A 20,841-nucleotide genomic window follows, 5' to 3' on the forward strand; every position below is an offset into this window, starting at 1 on the left:
CACCTGTAATCCCAGCTACTTGGGAGCCTGAGGCAGAAGAATCACTTGAATCCAGAAGTAGAGGTTGCAGTGAGCTGAGACTGTGCCACAGCACTCCAGCCTAGGTGACAGAGCGAGACTCTGTCTTAAAAACACAAAACAAAACAAAAACAGTTCTGTCATCCTAAAAATCTTCTTTAGACTGCTCCTTCATAATCAACCTTAACTCCAGTAACCACGGATCTGTTCTTGATTCCTGTAGTTTTGCCTTTACAAGGATGTTATAGAAATGAAATCATACAGTGTATAGCCTTTTGAGTGTGTTTCTTTCACTAAGCATAATGCATCAGAGATTCATTCATGTTGTTGCATATATCAATAATTGGTTCCTTTTTTATCACTGAATAGTATTCTATTGTGTGGGGCATTAGTTTCTTAAGGCTGCTATAAGAAATTAGCACATTGATAGCTTAAAGCAACAGAAATTTATTCTCTCACAGTTCTGGAGAACAGAAGTCCAAAATCAGTATTACTGGACTAAAATCAAGGTGTTGGTTTTAGGGAAACCAACTGGAAATTTTAGGGGCTAATCTGTTCCTGGTCAGCTACTGATGGCTGCCAGCATTCCTTGGCTTATGGCCACATCACTCCAATCTTTGCCTCTCTGGTCATAGTGCCTCCTCTTCTGTCTGTCTAGAGTCAAATCTCCCCTTAACTTCCATTTATAAAGATACATGAAATCTCCCCATGCCAGGATCCTTATCTTAATCACATTTGCAGTCCTTTTTTTTTCTTTTTCTTTGCCATATAAGGTTACATTCACAGGTTCCAGGTATCAGGACATGATATTATCTGAGGGGTCATTATTCAGCCTTCCACGTGGATATACCAGAGATTATTTATTCATTCACCCATTGAAGGACATTTGGGTTGTTTCTAGGTTGGGATAATTATGAATAAAGCTGCTATAAGTATTTGCATAAAGGTTTTTGTTTTAAATTTTCATCTCTCTTGGGTAAATACCTGAGAGTGAGACTGCTGGGATAAATAGTAGCATAGTTCAACTTGATAAGAAACTGTCAAACTGATTTCCAAAGTGGTTGTACCGTTTTGCATTTTCACCAGCAGTATTTGAGAGGTCCAGTTCCTCCACAACCTTGTCAACAGTTGATTGTCAGTTTTTCTGATTGTAGTCATTCTAGTAAGTATGTAGTGGTATTTCCCTGTGGTTTGGTTTTACTTTGCATTCCCCTAATGACTAGTAAGGTTGAGCATTTTTATTCTGTGTTGAAATTTTAATGTTGCATCATTTCATTCCCTCTCTCACTTGGCTATATTTTCTCTTAGCTCTCCAAATGTGCTTTAGTAATTGTTTAGAATTAATTAACCACTTAATAGGTAAAAATCTTATAATTATTAGCTTCTCATGAAGTTAAAACTACTGAGTAACTTTCACTGTAGAGGAAAATTCTTTTTTTTAACCTTGCATCTCCAGCTCAAAGGAAGGAACTCTGTCAAGATGAGTCATCATGGTATTCACAAAATATACACAAGATGCATGGTTACCGTGAGGTGATTAGTAAGATTGGTTAAGAGTATGTCTATAATGTACATGTGTTATTTTTCATCTTTATGCATCTTTTTGGATTAATACTCTATGTATACCAAAATAATATGGGGAATCTTCCCTTCAAAAATCTGGGTGGAATACAATATTTCTAACTCAGTTTAAGTCCATATAATTAGATCTTTAGGGCATGCACGGGCCTGAAGTTCAACAAACCAGATTTGCTTAGAAGCAATTTTCTTAACCAATGAAATACTGCCTCTGAAGCTGCCAGAAACTCTGAATATTATCAGGTCTGCTGAGGCACCTGGAGAGTAATAAACCATTTGAATAAGAATCCACCTACTATTGAATGCCAAAACTCCCTCGGGCTAGTTGGTGCATAAAATATGCCTCCATGTTTCCAATAGCTCCAGGATAAATGTCCTGTGCCAGAGAAATAAAACAGGCAAGGCAAAAACCTCAGGAGGCTTACAAGATAGAAGAAGTGACAATCTTAGCACAAAAGACTCAACTATAGAATATTATTCTTTTAAAAAATATTATTAGAATATTTTTATTAACAAAAAATAGTAGTAGAAATGGTGTGCCAGTACACTTGTGGCATATACGTTAATAAAAAATAGTAACTATCTTTTATGGCATGTTTATACTATTGTGCCAACCCTAATATAAGTAGTTGACATAAATTAAATCATTTAAACCTTACAACTAACCCAAGAGTAGGTACTATTTTTATTCCCATTTATGGAAAAAACCAAGAAACAAAGAGTTGAAATGACTTTTCCAAGGTCCCAGCGGAGCATCACACAGAGGCAGACAGGCCCCACGAAGGCAGATGGCAACTGCTGTCCAGGAACTGTTACTGCATCTCCTACACCCAACCAATGACCAGCCTGATCATGGAGCTTTTCAAAATTCTGATTCCTAGGCCCTGCCCCCAGGATGCTGGTTCAGTCAGCCTGAATTCTGCATTGCTTTTGTAGATTCCCCAGGTGATTCTGAGCATTAGCTGGGTTGCCAATATCAGGTTCGTTTCCCATTGGTGAGTTGGCAATGCTTTTTTGATGGTGGATCATTATTAAGTTCCTTCAGACCACATAATACTCCACATCATAGGCAATGGGGCAGGTTACTACTTTTAAAATTTCTAATACAAACTGTAAAAGTCAGGATTAGTATTTTACTTACATATGATACTTCTCGGACCTGAGCTCATCTTCCATTCAAACATATTTTAGCCAGGTGCTGTGGTTCACTCCCATAACTCCAGCACTTGGGAGGCCAAGGCAGGAAGGTCACTTGAGGCCAGAAGTTCAAGACCAGCCTGGACAACATAGCAAGACTCCATCTCTACAAAAAATTTAAAAATTAGCCAGGCATGGTAGTTTGTGCCTGTAGTCCCAGCCACTCAGGAGGCTGAGTGAGAGGATCACTTGAGCCCAGGAGTCCAAAGCTGCAGCAAGCTATGACAGCACCACTGCACTCCAGCCTGGACAACAGAGTGAGACCTTGTCTCTTTAAAAAACAAAAACAAGCAAAACAAAACATTTTAGTTGTTGTGCATAGTATATATGTGCATTTTTGTTAAATTAAGACTTATAATCTCATAATTATCATGGTTTCCCCCAAATGCTGGTGATGACCGAATTTCTATTTCTGTCCCAGACCTTGAACCCCCAGCCTAAAAATCATATTGCATATTGGATGTTTCTTCCTGGAAGAATATCAAACTGAACAAGTCTGAAACCGATCTTTGTGCATCACAGCCCAGCCAAACCTGTTACTTCTCGTGCATTCCCTTTCTTGATGATTGGCTTGTCCACCCACTCAGCCACACCAGCCAAAATGCTGGGAGTCATTTGGATTCCACTGCCTCCCCCACTTCCCATGACCCGACAGCCCACCTGCTTCCCACGGCCTCCCCTTCCTGCTGCCACTGCACCAGATCACGCCACTTCTTGGAGGACAACGCGGGGTCTATCTCCCAGCTCCCTATCTTGGCTGCACTGCTTCCAGAGTGCTTGCTTTCTTTTCTTTCTTTCTCTCTGTTCTTTCGCTTTTGGGTCTAAGCTTCACTTTTTAAAAACGACACAATCTGTTTCAAATATATAGTTGAGTATAGAGAATAATAAACAATTGTGTTCTACTAGTTTTATCAACATCTCAACATTACGTTTGCCAATTTATTTAAAGAAATATATATAAATTTATGTATTTAATGTATATTTCAACTACCAGAGGTCACTGGTTTGAATCCAGCTCCACTACTTACTACATATGTATTAATACATATTATATATAAATATAGGTATTGAAACCCACCTTGACTAGCTCGTCCCCTAGTTCCTGAGTCCCCCTTTCCCAGGGCAGTCTCATGAATTTGCTATTATGAATCTCATATATGTTAATATTTTCTCTAGACATTTATATGTTCATAAACAATTCAAAGTGCTGCTTTGTAGGTTTTTAAGCTTTACTAAAACAACATCATACTGCATACATGCTCTGCAGCCTGCTTCCTTCACTCAATTTTGTTTTTTCTTCTTTTTGCCACATGTTGCCCTAATTCATTCATGTTAAGTACCATATGGTATTCTATTATGGCTCTATACTACAATTTATTTATTTATTCTCTGTGGAAGAACATTTAGGGTTTTTTGCTAATACAAACAGTGGAGCATTGCTGTTTTTGAACAGATGTTTGAGAGTTTCTCCAGGCTAAATTCTCAGGAGCAGGATTACTTTCCTGGTCTCCCGAGACAAAGAGACAAATAGTTTCCTGCCTCCTTTTCTCTAATCCACACTGCTGCCAGAACAATTTTTCTGAAATGCCCATCTGATTCTGTCACTCTCCTGCTTAAGTGCCTTTCATGGAACAAACCTGCCATTCCTCAATAGGACACATGGGGCCTGTGCTCTGGGCCCTGCTGCTTCTCCAGCCTTCTCTCCCCTCTCCACCCCACCCCTCACCCAGTGCTCCACCAACCGCTCCCTGCGTCCCTAACAGGCCCCAGGGGTCCTGTCTCCCAAACTCTTGCACCATCTTCTCTCTTTCCGGGACTGCCCTACCCTCACTCATCACTTCTAGCCTTCATACCAGGAAATACCTAATTTACAGGGTAGGGTCTTGCTCTGTTGCCCAGGCCGGAGTGCAATGGCGCAATTACAGCCTCGACCTCCCAGACTCAGGTGATCCTCCCACCTCAGCCTCCTAAGTAGCTGGAACCATGGTTGTGGGCCATGACATCTGGCTAATTTTTTAAATTATTTGTAGAGACAGGGTCTCCTATGTTGCCCAGACTGGCCTCTAACTCCTGGACTCAAGCACTAATTGTTTTCTGAGAGTCATGTTTTCATGGACTTTTCCTCAACTGCTAGAGGTCACTGGTTTGAACCCAGCTCTACTACTTACTAACTCAGGCACATCTTTAAACTTCTCTGAGCTCAGTTTCTTCATCTATAAAATAAGGAAAATAATAGCACTTACCACATGTCCCTATTATATGGGTTAAATTTGATGATCAACACTGACTTTGATTATTGAATTTGATTGTTGATACAGAGCCCTTTATACAGTGCCTGACAATAAATGTTAGCTCTTGTCTATTCATCCATGAAAGCATTTTATTAAAATTACGTTGTTTTGTTGTTGTTAGCTACTTCTTTTTATTTCTCTCCCTCTACTAGCAGTAGGTCTTTCAAAGTCTAGAACCATGTTTAATTCACGTTATCAACACTACAGTCTCTGGCAAAGAAAAGGCACATAGTAAATGTTGAGTGAATAAATGAATGGTTCCTGGGGCTCTCAGAACTACTAGTTTGTTATTTTTTAAAATTCATTTATTTTTCAGACGGAGTCTCGCTCTGTCGCTCGGGCTGGAGTGCAGTGGTGCGATCTCGGCTCACTGCAACCTCCGCCTCCCGGGTTCAAGCTATTCTCCTGCCTCAGTCTCCTGAGTAGCTGGGATTACAGACGTGCGCCACCACACCCAGCTAATTTTTGTCTTTTTTGTAGAGACAGGGTTTTGCCATGTTGACCAGACTGGTCTCAAACTCCTGACCCCAGGCAATCCACCTGCCTGGGCCTCCCAAAGTGCTGGGAGAACAGGCGTGAGCCACCGTGCCTGGGCTGAACTGCTAGTTTTTTTGTTTTTTTGTTTTTTAAAGGATTTAATCTTTTCTTACAGATGGTATCTCGGCTCACTGCCGAGATTGTAGTGAGCCCACTACAGTCCAGCCTGGGCTACAGAGTGAGACTCCATCTCAAAAAAAAAAAAAAGAAAAGAAAGAAAGAAAAAAAAGAAAAGATAGTTTTAGTCACTCATGGTTATTGACTAGCAATAAAATGAAGTCATAAAATGACAAGGTCATAGCAATGCGAAATATAATTCGGAGAAAGAGAAATAGGAAACAAATTTTTCAAAGCCTCAAAAGATAACTTGAGAAATTTGGCTTATGACCTGCACTGATAGTCTACCTACCTCTAGAGAGGTGTCACCAGTATGTATTCAGTACTTGTATTCAATACATGGTATTAAATATAGAATAACTGAGAACAAAGTATGTATCATATAGTCCCACCTAAGAAGTTAATCATGTCTTAAAGGCTTTGAAGACTTTGTTTAGGTTCCTTGATCTTTAAGTTTCTTAATTACAGATAGTATTTGCTTGTATTCATTACATTAGAATTTCTGACCTACTCATTTCTGACACATCATAATTACCTTATTCTCATAAAATATCTGTGACTGTATTAATCTCCTACCCTTTACACCTGTACCTGTGTTCACGAAGCCTCTACTCATACCGTATGAGCAGTGATGTTTGATTGTTACCCCAAACAGCTATAGAAAATATTTTTGATCCTTTTTCATTTTAAGAACAAAGGTATAATAACAACAGATATAAATGCCATCTCAATAACAGATATAAAAAAGCAACTCTTTCAGGCACTTTAAGTTAGCAGTATTGAAGTTAATGTAAGATATAAATATGATTCTGCTTTTTGTGAAAACTACCTGTGAGGGTATTTAGGCATGGAGAGAAGGACAAAAAGCTTGCATTCAGAGTCGCTATGTTTTAAAATATGTCTAACAGTATGAAATTCTGCATTATGGCCAGGCATGGTGGCTCATGACTATAGTCCCAGCACTTTGGGAGGCCGAGGCTAGCAGATCACTTGAGCTCAGGAGTTCAAGACCAGCCTGGGCAACATAGCAAGACCCCGTCTCTATGAAAAATACAAAAAATTAGCGAAGTGTGGTGATGGGCACCTGTGGTCCCAGCTACTTCAGAGGCTGAGGTGGGAGGACCACTTGAGCCCAGGAGGTGGAGGCTGCAGGAAGCCGAGATCATGCCACTGCATACAAGATTGGGGCCTGGGTAACAGAGTGAGACCTTGTCTCAAATTAAAAACAAAACAAAACAAAAAGGCCGCACACAGTGGCTCACGCCTGTAATCCCAACACTTTGGGAGGCCGAGGCAGGTTGATCACTTGAGGTCAGGAGTTTGAGACCAGCCTGGCCAACCTGGCAAAACCCCATCTCTACTAAAAATACAAAAATTAGCCGGGTGTGGTGGCGCCTACTTGGGAGGCTGAGGCAGCAGAATTGCTTGAACCTGGGAGGGAGAGGTTCCAGTGACTGGAGATCGCACCATTGCACTCCAGCCTGGCAACACAGTGAAACTCCATCTCAAAAAAAAAAAGGGCGGGGCTGGGGGGGCATCCATCCCCTGAAGCATTTATCCTTTGTGTTACAAACAATCCAACTATACTCAAGCAATCCCCCCACCTCAGTCTCCTGAGGTGCTGAGACTACAGGCATACACCACCACTCTTGGTTAATTTTTTTTTTAATTTTTTTTTTTGTAGAAACAAGGTTTAACTATATTGCCAGGCTGGTCTCGAACTCCTGGGCTCAAGTGATCCTCCTGCCTCGATCTCCCAAAGTGCTGAGATTCTAGGCCTAAGCCACCACACCTAGCCTCTTTTAGTTTTTAGGTTTTTGAGACGGAGTCATGCTCTGTTGTCCAGGCTGGAGTTCAATGGCACGATCCCGGCTCCCTGCTCCCTCTGCCTCCCGGGTTCAGGCAATTCTCCTGCTTCAGCCTCCTGAGTAGCTGGGATTACAGACACGTACCACCACACCCAGATAATTTTTGTATTTTTTAATGAAGACGGTGTTTCGCCATGTTGGCCAGACTGGTCTCAAACTCCTGACCTCAAGTGATCCACTCATCTTGGTCTCCTAAAGTGCTGGGATTACGGGCATGAGCCACCTCACCCAGTCTCTTTTATTTTTAAATGTACAATTAAGTTATTATTGATTATAGTTACCCTGTTGTGCTATCAAATAGTAGGTCTTACTTATTCTTTCTAACTGGGGCCTGGGTGATAGAGTGAGACCTCATGTCACATTAAAAAAAGAAAAGAAAAGAAAGTCCAGGCACAGTGGCTCATGCCTGTGTTTCCAGCACTTTGGGAAGCCAAGACAAGTGAATCACTTGAGGTCAGGAGTTCGACACCAGCCTGGTAGACACTGAGTACTTTTTGTACCCATTAACTATTCCTACTTCCCCCTCGCTATCCTACTATCCTTCCCACCCTCTGGTAACCATCCTTCTATTCACTATCCATCAGTCCAATTGTTTTAATTTTTAGCTCCCACAAATAAATGAGAACATGTGATGTTTGTCTTTCTGTGCCTGGTTTATGTCACTTAGATAATGATCTCCAGTTCTGTCCATGTTGTTGCAAATGATAGGATCTCATTCTTTTTTAACAACTGAGTAGTGCTTTATTGTCTATATGTACTGTATTTTCTTTATCCATTCATCTGGGTTTTTTTGTTTGTTTTGTTTTGTTTTGTTTTGTTTTTTGAGACGGAGTCTCCCTCTGTCGCCCAGGTTGGAGTACAGTGGCGCAATCTGGGCTCACTGCAACCTCCACCTCCCGGGTTCAACTGATTCTCCTGCCTCAGCCTCCCAAGCAGCTGGGATTACAGATGCCTGCCACCATACCTGGCTAATTTTTGTCTTTTAGTAGAGACAGATTTCACTATGATGGCCAGGCTGGTCTTGTACTCCTGACCTCAGGTGATCCACCCACCTGGGCCTCCCAAAGTGCTGGGATTACAGGTGTGAGCCACCGCGCCTGGCCTATTCATCTGTTAATGGACACTTAGGTTGTTTCCAAATCTTGGCTATTACGAACAGTGCTGCAACAAACACGGAGTGGAGGTGTTTCCTCAATATACTGATTTTCTTTCTTTTGGGTATATACCCAGCAGTGGGATTGCTGGGTCATATGGTAGCTCTATTTTTAGTTTTTTGAGGAACCTCCATACTGTTTTCTATAGGGTTCTACTAACTTACATTCTCACCAAGAGTGTACAAGGGTTTCCTTTTCTTCACATCCTCAGCAGCATACATGCCATTTTAACTGGGGTGAGATGATACCTCATTGTAGTTTTGATTTGTATTTCTCTGATGATCAGTGATGTTGAGCACCTTTTCATATGCCTGTTTGCCATTTGCATGTCTTCTTTTGAGAAATGTCTACTCAGATTTTTTCCTACAGAGTTGTTTGAGCTCCTTATATATTTTGGTCATTAATCCCTTGTCAGATGGGTAGTTTGCAAATATTTTCCCCCATTCAGTGGATTGACTCTTCACTTGGTTGTTTCCTTTGCTATGCAGAACCTTTTTAACTTGATGCAATCCCACTTGTCCATTTTTGCTTTGGTTGCCTGTACTTATAGAGTATTACTCAAGAAAATTTTTGCCCAGATCAATGTCCTGGAGAATCTCCCCAGTATTTTTTGTAATAGTTTCATAGTTTGAGTTCTTACATTTGAGTCTTTAACCCCCTTTGATTTGATGTTTGTACGTGGCGAGAGATAGGGGTCTAGTTTCATTCTTCTGCATATGGACATCCAATTTTCCCAGCACTATGTATTGAAGAGACTGTCCTTTCCCCGATGTATGTTCTCGGTACATTTGTCAAAAATTAGTTCACTGTACATGCACAGGTTTGTTTCTGGATTCTCTGTTCTGTTCCATTGGCCTACATGTCTACTTTTATGCAAGTATCATGCATTTTTGGTTACTGTAGCTCCGTAGCATAATTTGAAGTCAGGTAATGTGATTCCTCCAGTTTTGTTCTTTTTGCTTAGGATACCTTTGGCTATTCTGGGTCTTTTGTGGTTCCATTTAAATTTTAGGATTTTTTTTTTCTATTTCTGTGAAAAACGTCATTGATGTTTTGATAGGGATTGCATTGAGTCTTTAGATTTGCTTTAGGTAGTATGGACATTTTAACAATTTTGATTCTTCCAATCAATGAACATGGAATATCTTTCCATTTTTTTAATGCCCTCTTCAATTTTTTAATCAGTATTTTATAGTTTTATCATTTTCATTGTAGAGATCCTTCACTTCTTTGGATAAGTTAATTCCCATATATTTAATTTTATTTGTGGCTATTGTAAATGGGATTTTTAAAAAAAATTGTTTTTCAGATTGTTCACTGTTGGCATATAGAAATGCTACTGAATTTTGGCCAGGGGCAGTGGCTCATGCCTGTAATCCCAGCACACTGGGAGGCCAAGGTGGGTGGATCACCTGAGGTCAGGAGTTTGAGACCAGCCTGGCCAACATGGTGAAACCCCATTTCTACTAAAAATGCAAAAATTAACTGGGCATGGTCGTGCACACCTGTAATTCCAGTTACTCAGGAGGCTGAGGCAGGAGAATTGCTTGACCCCAGGAGGCAGAGGTCGCAGTTAGCCAAGATTACACCACTGCACTCCAGCCTGGGTGACAGAGCGAGACTCCATCTCAAAAAAAAAAAAAAAAAAAAAAAAGTGCTACTGAATTTTGTATGTCGATTTTGTATCCTGCAACTTTACTAAGTTTGTCAGTTCTGATAGTTTTTTTGGTGGAACCTAAATTTTCAAAATATAAGATCATATCATCTGAAAACCAGGATAATTTGATTTCTTCCTTTCCAATTTGGATGCCCTTTACTTCTTTCTCTTGTCTTATTGCTCTGGTTAGGACTTCTAGTACTTTGCTGAATAATGGTGCTAAAAGTGAGCATCTTTGTCATGTTCCAGATCTTGGAGGAAAGACTTTCCATTTTTCCCCATTCATTATGATAACAGCTGTGGGTCTGTTGCAGTTGGCTTTTATTATGCTGAGGTATGTTCCTTCTATACCTAGTTTGTAGAGGATTTTTATCATGAATGGATGCTGAATTTTATCATATGCTTTTTCAGCATCAATTGAAATGATCATATGGTTTGTGTCCTTCATTTTGCTGATGTGATGTATCACATTGATTGATTTGCATATGCTGAAACATCCTTACATCCCTGGGATAAAGCTTGGCCATGATGAATGATCTTTTTAATGTGTTGTCGAATTAGGTTTGCTAATATTTTGTTGAGGATTTTTGCATCCATATTAATCAGTGATATTGGCCTGTAGAATTAGTGAGCTTGAAGATAGGCTATTTGAAAATGCAGTCGGAAGAGACAAAAGAAAAAAAGAATAAAAAATAATGAAGCATGCCTACAAGATTTCATATATATATATATATATATATATATATATATATATTTCATATACACACACACCGAGACAGAGAGTGTGTATAGTCTTGCTATGTTGCACAGGCTGATCTCAAACTCCTGGGCTCAAGCGATCCTCTTGCCTCGGTCTCCCAAAGTGCCAGGATTACAGGTGTGAGCCACCACACCTGACATAATTCATTCTTCTGCTTGATCAGTTTTGCTATCAAGAGAGTGATGCATTCTTCAATGTGTCAGTTGCAGTTTTCAACTCTAGAATTTCTTCTTGATTCTTTCTTATTATTTTAATCTCTTTGTTAAATTTATCTGATAGAATTCTGAATTCCTTCTCTATGTTATCTTGAATTTCTTTAAATTTCCTCAAAACAGCTATTTTGAACTCTCTGTCTGAAAGGTCTCATATCTCTATTTCTCCAGGATTGGTCCTGGTGTCTTACTTAGTTTGTTTGGTGAGGTCATGTTTTCCTGGATGGTCTTGATGCTTGTGGATGTTCTTTGGTGTCTGGGCATTGAAGAGTTAGGTATTTATTGTAGTCTCCACAGTCTGGGCTTGTTCGTGCCTGTCTTTCTTGGAAAGGCTTTCCAGGTATTCAAAGGACTTAAGCCCCAAGCCCAATAATGCTGTGGTTCTTGCAGATTCGTAAAGGTACTATGTTGATGTAAGGTACTATGTTGATGGTCTTGGATAAGACCTGGAAGAATTCTCTGGATTATTAGGCAGAGGTTTTTGTTCTCTTCCCTTATTTTCTCCCAAACAAATGGAGTCTCTTTTTCTGTGCTGAGCTGCCTGGAGCTCAGAGTGGGGTGACACAAGTACCACTGTGGCTACCACCACTGGGACTGCACTGGGTTAGACCTGAAGCCAGCATAGCACTGGATCTCACCCAAGGTTCACTGTAACCACTACCTGGCTATTGCCTATGTTCGCTTAAGGCCCTAGGGATCTATAATCAGTGGGTGGAGAAGTCAGTCAGGTTTGTGTCCTTCCCTTTAGGGCAGGACCTCCATCCAGGCAGGTCCAGAGACGTTATTATGGATTAGAGTCAAAAACCTTAGAAATCTACCTGGTGTTCCATTCTACTGTGGCTAAGTTGGCCCTCAAACTGCAAGACAAATTCTTCCTGCTCTTCCCTCCCCTTTCCACAGGCAAAGAAGCCCCTCCCAGGGGCCACCATCACCACTGGCCCTTGGGGAGTTCTGCCAAGCCACCACCAACGTTCACTTAAAAGTCCGAGGACTCTTCAGTGGGCTTGTGGTGAATGCTGCCAGGAAAGGGGCTCCTCCTGCAGAGCAATGGGCTCCCCTCTGGCCCAGGGCAGGTCCAGAAACGCCATCCAAGAGCTGAGGCCAGGACCCCAAGAACCCCTTTGTTGCTCTACCCGCCTTTGGACAAGCTGATACCTAAGGTGTGAGACAAAGTCCCCTTTACTTTTCCCTCTGCTTTTCTCAAGCAGAAGGAGTCTTTCATCATAGCTACAACAGCTGGGAATGTGCTGAGTCTCACCTGAAGCCAGTACATCTCAGAGGCTCACCCAAAGCCCATGGAGTATTTCCTGGGTATTTCTGTTGGTTATTCAGTGCCCAGGGGCTCTTTGGTCAGTAGGTACAGAATGCTGCCAGGACTGAGTCTTTCCCTTCAAGGCAGCGAGTTCCCTTCTGGTCCTGGGTATGTACAGAGATTTATCTGGGAGCTAAGGCCTAGAATGGGGGTCTCACAACTCTGCCCAGTGCCCTATTCTATTGAGGCTGAGCTAATATCCAAGAGGCAAGACAAAGTTCTCTTTATTCTTTGCTCTGCTCTCCTCAAGCAGAAGGAAGGAGTCACTTTCTTTGTTGTAAGCTGTGCTGCTTGGGGTTAAGGGAGAGTGGCACAAGCACTTCCTTAGCCACCCCAGCTGGTGTCTCCATAGGTCACATGCTGCCCTAGTCCACTGGCTCTAAGCCCAACCCAGAACTAGGACTTGCCTAGGAATTGCTGTCAGTTATATTTTTAAAGCTACATGTTTATTTGTTCTGGAAGGAGCTTACAACTAAGGCGTTAAAATCCTATAAATGCTTATGGGTAAAATGTCATATTTCTGACATCACAAGAAAGAAAAAGTGTCAATTAGCTTTCTCTATTTAAAGAGCCCCTTAATTCTCAAGGACTAGCTGTTTAAAAAGAGGAATAAGTCTCTATCTTACTAGGTCTTCACTTTTGCTTTTGAATTCTAAAATCATTTTATAGACCATCTGTATATCTTCCCATGTAATAAAAAATCTTGGGTCGAGCATGGTGGCTCACACCTGTAATCCCAGCACTTTGGGGATCTCCCAAGGTGGGGGGATCACCTGAAGTCAGGAGTTCAAGACCAGCCTGGCCAACATGGTGAAACCCCACCTCTACTAAAAATACAAAAATTGGCTGGGTGTGGTGGCACATGCCTGTAATCCCAGCTACTCGGGAGGCTGAGGCAGGAGAATCACTTGAACCTGGGAGGCGGAGGCTGCAGTGAGCTGAGATCATGCCACTGCACTCTAGCCTGGGCAACAGAACAAGACTCCATCTTAGGAAAAAAAAAAGAAATCTTGGGAAAACTGAATTTGTTTTTCATTTAAAGTTTTAAAAATTATGGTAAAATACACATAACATAAAATTTACCATCTTCAACACTTTTAAGGATACTGCTTGGTAGTGTTAAGTATATTTATATTGTTGTACAACCAATCTCCAGAACCTTTTCATCTTGCAAAATGGAACCTTGCAAAACTGAAACTCTATACTCACTGAACAAGAACTCTTTTTCATATTTTTTCCTATTTATTTATTTTAGAGACAGGTTCTCACTATGTTGCCCAGGCTGCTCTCGAACCTCTGGGCTCAAGTGATCCTGCTGCCTCAGTCTCCCAAAGTGCTGGGATTACAGGCATGAGCCACCATGCCTGGCCACCAAAAACCCTTCATTTCCCACTCTTTTTACAACCCCTATGCCCTGACAATCACCACTCTACTTTCTATAGGTTTGACTACTCATATAAGGGAAATAATACAGTGTTTGTCCTCCTGTGATTGGCTTATTTCACTTAGCACAATGTCCTCAAGCTTTACCCATGTTTTAGCACGTGTCAGGATTTCCTTCCTTTTTCCATTTGGTGGATTGGTATAAAAAATTTTTCCTTCCTTTTTAAAAACTTTAATCTTTTAAAAAATTTTTACCTTCCATTCTACCTATGAAAAAAATTTCAATCTTTCAATGTGTTATTATAAAAACTTATTTTAGCCTGTTTTTGTAAAAGTGAGAAGGAAGATAGAAATGCTCTGCTCTGAAAGCAAGAGAGTTTTTCTTAGTTAACAGTAACGATATACATGCATTACTTAACAATAGGGATACGTTCTGAGAAATGTGTCTTTAGGTGATTTCTTCTTTTCTGTTTTTGAGATGACGTTTCGCTGTGTCACCCAGGCTGGAGTGCAGTGGTGCAACCTCACTGCAAACTCAACCTCACAGGTTCAAGCAGTCCTCCACCTCAGCCTCTTGAGTGGTTGGGATTACATGCCACCATGCCTGGCTAATGATTTCTTCATTGTGGAAATATTAGGGTGTACTTACACAAACCTAGAGGGTATAACCTACTACACCTAAGCTATGTGGTATGGCCTATTGCTATGGCCAAGGCTACAAACCTGTACAGCTTGTTACTGTACTGAATACTGTAGGCAATTGAAACACAATGGTAAGTATTTGTGTATCTAAACATAGAAAAGATACAGCAGAAATATGGTATTATAATCTTATGGGACCACCGTTATATGTCTGTCATTGACCAAGATGTCATTATGTGGTACATGACTATATAAGTACACACATGCATACACCATAGAATGTGTGTATTAACAATATAATTGACACTCTAGGATAATGAAGCAAAGAGATTCAGAGGCAACTTTTCAGACATCAAATAATGCAAAGACTTACTGTTTGGAGAGGAGAAACACTAAAAAACCTGAAGCATTCCAGGATACACTGATCCCATCACCTCCCCCAAAAAAGCAGTATAAAGAGCATGCTATCTTTGTCCATATATGCTAGACAGTGGGCAGAGGTCTCCTCAGCAGCCCTGTCCTACCCTGGGGACTTCCTTTCCTGTCAAGACTAGACAGAGAAGGGTGACCCCAGGGTTCCAACCCAGCTATCAAGGGATACTTTCGTTTTCAGGATGATGACAAAACCTAACAGTAATTCATAACTTTACATATATTAGTCCCATTACCATGACCAGGGTATGAAAGAGAAAATTCATCAGTTGCTCAGCTACAGAATCTTAAATTGACAATGGTTTACTGTTTTGACCTACAAAACAGCCTTTTCAACCTAACAGAATCCTACCCTTTTTTCTCCATCTATCGGAGAATTAATGTAAACACATTCTTCTTTTATAACAAAAAGCATAGCTTAGCAGTTAGTAGTATAGGCAACAGGTTCAAAAAGACCAGGATTTGAATCCTGGCTCTGTCTCTGTGTGTGAACTTGGACAGTTTCTTAACCTTTCTGGGCCTCTCAGCCTGTAAAATGCAGGTAAGAACACCACCTCCCTCAAATGGTTGTGGTGGAGTGGAAATGATATGAGATGCATAAAGTGTTTAGTACAGTGCCTGGCATGTAGTCAGCTCTCGATGTCAGCTCTTAGTATTACCACAACAACAAAAATAATGAAAAGTTTCACAGATAATGGCTTGATAGGGTGAGGTAACTGCATGTGATGATTGGACTCCGTCCCCCTCCTCTTAATTGATTGGGATGAGGGATCCTGAAATCATAGCAAAGCACAGCAGGGACCATCACTCTTCATGGCTAATTTTCAGGGCAGATCCGGGCCCCTCCTCCTTATCCCTGCTTGCCTTTCTGGAGTGCTGCATCCTCCACAGATGGAAGAGCTGGCCATCGCATGTCAGTCTGATTTCTATACTTCAGTGAGAGAACGCTGTGGAGTGGAAGGAATAAATGACTCTCAGTTGCAGTTTTCGAGCTTTCTGTCTCTCTGGAAATCAGCCGGCTCCCGCTTGCTCCACTGACTGTGTACCAGCCAATACAAAATGAAATGCTCCTGTCGTCATTTGAATTACGCGTATCCCAGAGGAGCCCCATGCAAAGCGCACATTGGTGTTTAACCATCTGCGAGCCCAATCCTGGGGACAGTTCAGAATACTCCACTCCTCACTGCTCAGAGGCTGCAGGCCTTCTCCAAGTCGGAGCTTGTCAACTCAGGACAAGAAAGAGCTACAGCGCGGCAGAACAGCAGATCACATTCGGTGAGCTGCCCCGCTTGCACTCATATTTGTGCATTACAGGATCAGAGAGGCAACATGCCACAGTGGCTGCAGGCACAGTCTCGCTACCTGGCCTGGGTTTGATTTGGCTTCACCACTTACTAGCTGTGTGACCCTTGGCAAGTCACGTGACCTTTCTCTGTTTCCATTTCCTTAGCTGTAAATTGGAGAACGTAACAGAAGCTGACTCATTATTGGTGTTGGAAGAATACATGAATATATACAAAGCACCTAGGAAACATTAAGTCTAAGCATTTACTACTATTGTTACTTCTTTCCATGTACATTGTTAAAAGGAGATAGATTAGTCAGATCCAAATGTATATAATATAATTTTAGAGGTCTTTTATTGTGGTGAAATATACATAAAATTTAACATTTTAAGCCTACTATTCAAGTGGCATTAAGTGCATTCATACCATTGTACAGCCACCACCACTATCAATCTCCAAAACTTTTTCATTATCCCAAACTGAAACTCTGTGCACATGTATTCCTTCTCATTGCCCCCTGCCCCCAGCACCTGGTAACCACTGTTCTACTTTCTGTCCCTATGAAGAAAGACATCTGACTATTCTAGGCACCTTATATAAGTGGAATCATACAGTATTTGTCCTTTGTAACTGGCTTATTTCACTTAGCATAATACCTGTAAGGTTCATCCATGTTGTAGCATATTTCAGAATTTCATTCCTTAAGGCTGAATAATATTCCTTTGTATGTTTACATCCGTTTCATTTATTCATTCATCTTTCCACGGACATTAGGGTTGATTACACATTTTTGCTACTGTGAATAATGCTGCTATGAACATTGGTACACAAATATCTGTTTGTGGTGGACCAGATGAGGAAAATGTGGCGCATATATACCACGGAACACTATGCAGCCATAAAAAAGAATGAAGTCATGTCCTTTGCAGCAACATGGCTGCAGCTAGAGGCCATTATCCTAAGTGAACTCATGCAGGAACAGAAAACCAAATACCACATGTTCTCACTTATAAGTGAGAGCTAAATATTGAGCACACATGAACACAAGGATGGAACAATAGACACTGGGGACTACTTGACAGGGAGGGCACGGTAGGGGATTGAAAAACTACCTATTGGCTATTATGCACACTACTTGGGTGACAGAATCATTCATACACCAAACCTCAGGGATAGGCAATTTACCCATACAACAAATCTGCACATGTAACCCCCTGAACCTAAAATAAAAGTTAAGCTGGGAGCAGTAGCTCATGCCTGTAATCCCAGCACTTTTGGAGGCCAAGGTGGATGGATCACTTGAGCCCAGGAGTTCAAGACCAACCTGGGCAATGTGGCAAAACCCATCTCTACACAAAATACAAAAATTAGCTGTGCGTAGAGGCATGCACCTGTAGTCCCAACTACTCATTGGTGGGGTGGGAGGCGGTGGTGCTGAGGTGGGAGGGTCACTTGAGGCCATGAGGTCAAGCCTACAGTGAGTTGTGATTGCGCCACTACACTCTAGCCTGGGTGACAGAGACCTTGTCTCAAAATACACAAATAAAAGTTAAAAAACAAACAAACAAACAAATATCTGTTTGCATCTCTGCTTTCAACTTTTTTTGATATATACCTAGACATGGAATGCCTAGATCACGTGATTATTCTATGTTTAATTTTCTTAGGAACTGCCATACTGTTTTCCACAGTGACTGTACTGTTTTACATTCCTACCAGTGACACACAAGGGTTCCAATTTCTCCACATTCTTGGAAACACTGTTTTTTACACTTTTTTTTTAATAACAGCCATTCTAATGGGTGTGAAGTGATATCTCACTGTGGTTTTGATTTGCATTTCCCTAATAATTAGTGATGGTGAGTATCTTTTCATGTGCTTATTGACCACTTGCATATCTTCTTTGGTATAATGTAATTTTTAGATACACACTTCCTAATTGTTAACCTGAAACAATATTAATGAGACTTAATCAATCTATTAGAATGTACTGGCTTCTACTATGCGATCACCTAATACCCCATGTATACACCTGGCCTGGATACATAGCAACCCCAGCAGGGCAATGTCTTTTATTTTTTACTCAGCTAGTTATTGTAGCCAAGGTGACAATGGAGAAGTCTCCCAAGTAGAGGGAGTAGGATGGAGAATCTTCCAGATAGCCCAAAATTTGAAGTGGTTCTCTTCCTCCTGAAACTCTTCCAGCAGCCGCAGTGCTTGCAGAAGGCACTTGATGGCAGCTTTCCGGGGCATTTCCTGGCAGCTGTGGCAAGGTTTTGCAGAATTAGAGTGGCATGTTTTATAACCAGAGCCATAAAAGTACAGTTCTTGGATGCGCTGTACTTCAAATCTGCACTCTGAGCAATTTTAGACACAGGAACCAAGGATTCCTTGCAATTAGGGTTCCCATTTTCAACAGCAGAAAGTAATGCAGTCATCACTTGGCACAGGATACATAGGCAAGTTTGAAGACAAGCGGAGAAGAGAATGGCCCAGAACCAAGGCAGATAGATACTTCCTGTAGCCATAACTGCCTTAGGGTCCCACCACTATCTGAAGGATACAGGATCCCAGAGTAATTTATTCATAAATGCATTCAAGTTATTCATCATATATGAATACACAGCCTACTATGTACCAGAAACTATTTTGGGCTCACACTGGTGAACAAAACAAAGTCCCTATTATCCTAGCACTTATATTTTATTGGAGTCAGTAGAAAATAAATGATCAGAAACATATTATTTGAGCTGGTGGCTCATGCCTATAATCCCAGCACTTCAAGAGGCCAAGGGGGGAGGATCCCTTGAGCCCAGGACTTCAAGACCAGCCTGGGCCACATGGTCAGACCCCATCTCTACAAAAATAAATAAATAAGAATAAATTTTTTTCAAAAAGAAAAGAGAAATGAGTCACAATTAATTATGCCTGAAAATTATTGTAACTCTATACACAGTGTATAGTTATACCTAAGCTATACCTGTACATAATTCATTCCATAGTATAGAGTCAGTCATTTTAACTAACCTTCCTCTTGTCTTTCAAAGTCCTAAGTTAAGAATGTCTACAAGGTCCAGGTGCAGTGGCTCATGCCTGTAATCCCAGCACTTTGGGAGGCCAAGGAGGGCAGATCACCTGAGGTCAGGAGTTCGAGACCAGCCTGGCCAACGTGGTGAAACCCCAGCTCTACAAAAATACAAAAAATTATCTAGGCGTGGTGGCACACACCTGTTATCCAGCTATTCGGAAGGCTGAGGCATAAGAATCACTTGAATCTGGGAGGCTGAGGCTGTACTAAGCCAAGATCACACCACTGCACTCCAACCTGGGCAACAGAGCAAGACAGTCTCAAAAAAAAAGCAAGCAAGCAAACAAACAGAAAAAAAAAAACAATGTCTACAAGGATTATTGAAAGTATTTATCTGAACCTGAGAGCACCAGCCTATGGCTGGAGTGTGTGCACCAAGCAAGCAGCCCTCCCAGAATGGAACCTGATGTGAAAAATAATGAAATAGAAGAGGCATCGTTATGTGAAAAAGGAAGAGGTTGAAGAAAAACAAAACAAAACAAAACAAAAAAAGCCAACAGAACAAGAAGACAAGCCACAGACTGGGAGAAAGTGTTTGCAAAATGTACACCTGGTAAAGGACTATTACCCAAAACATACAGAGAACTCTTAAAACTCAACAATAAGAAAACAAAAAAATCTGATTTAAAAATAAGCAAAAAACCCTGAACAGATACCCCACCAAAGAAGGTATATAGATGCCAAGTAAACATATGAAGAGATGCTCAAGATCCTATGTCATTAGGGAATTGCAAATTAAAACAATGAGATACCACTATATACCTATTAGAGTGGCCAAAATCCAAAACACTGACACCACCAAGTGCTGACAAGGTTGTGAAGCAACAGGAACTCCCATTCATTGCTGATGAAAATACAAACTAGTACAGTGACTTTGCAAAGCAGTTTGGCAGTTTCTTACAAAAGTAAACATACTCTTGCCATACACTCCTCAGTATTAACCCAAATAAATTGAAAACTTATGTCCACACAAAAACATGCACAAGGATATTCATAGCAACTTTACTCATAATTGCCAAAACTTGGACCCAACCAATATGTTTTTCAGTTAAGTGGGTGGATAAATAAACAGTGATACATCCAGACAATGGAATATTATCTAGCACTAGAAAGAAATAAGCTATCGAGCCATGAAAAGCATAGAGGAACATAAATGCATACTATGAAGTGAAAAAAGCCAATTTGAAAAGGCAATATACTGTATGATTTCAACTACATGACCTTCCGGAAAAGGCAAAACTATGGAGACAGTGAAGACGTTAGTGGTTTTCAGGGGTTAGGAGGAAGGAAGGAATAAATAGGCAGAGCG

At 41.0% G+C, this 20,841-nt stretch overlaps 1 pseudogene; it reads right to left on the reverse strand.

Annotated features, from left to right (window-relative positions):
• Positions 1-18,882, reverse strand: part of LOC111554834 — a 29,210-nt pseudogene extending 10,328 nt beyond the window's left edge.
• Positions 18,883-20,841: the final 1,959 nt, after the last annotated feature.

The sequence above is a fragment of the Piliocolobus tephrosceles genome, chromosome 6 (assembly GCF_002776525.5).
Source record: "Piliocolobus tephrosceles isolate RC106 chromosome 6, ASM277652v3, whole genome shotgun sequence".
Taxonomy (NCBI): domain Eukaryota; kingdom Metazoa; phylum Chordata; class Mammalia; order Primates; family Cercopithecidae; genus Piliocolobus; species Piliocolobus tephrosceles.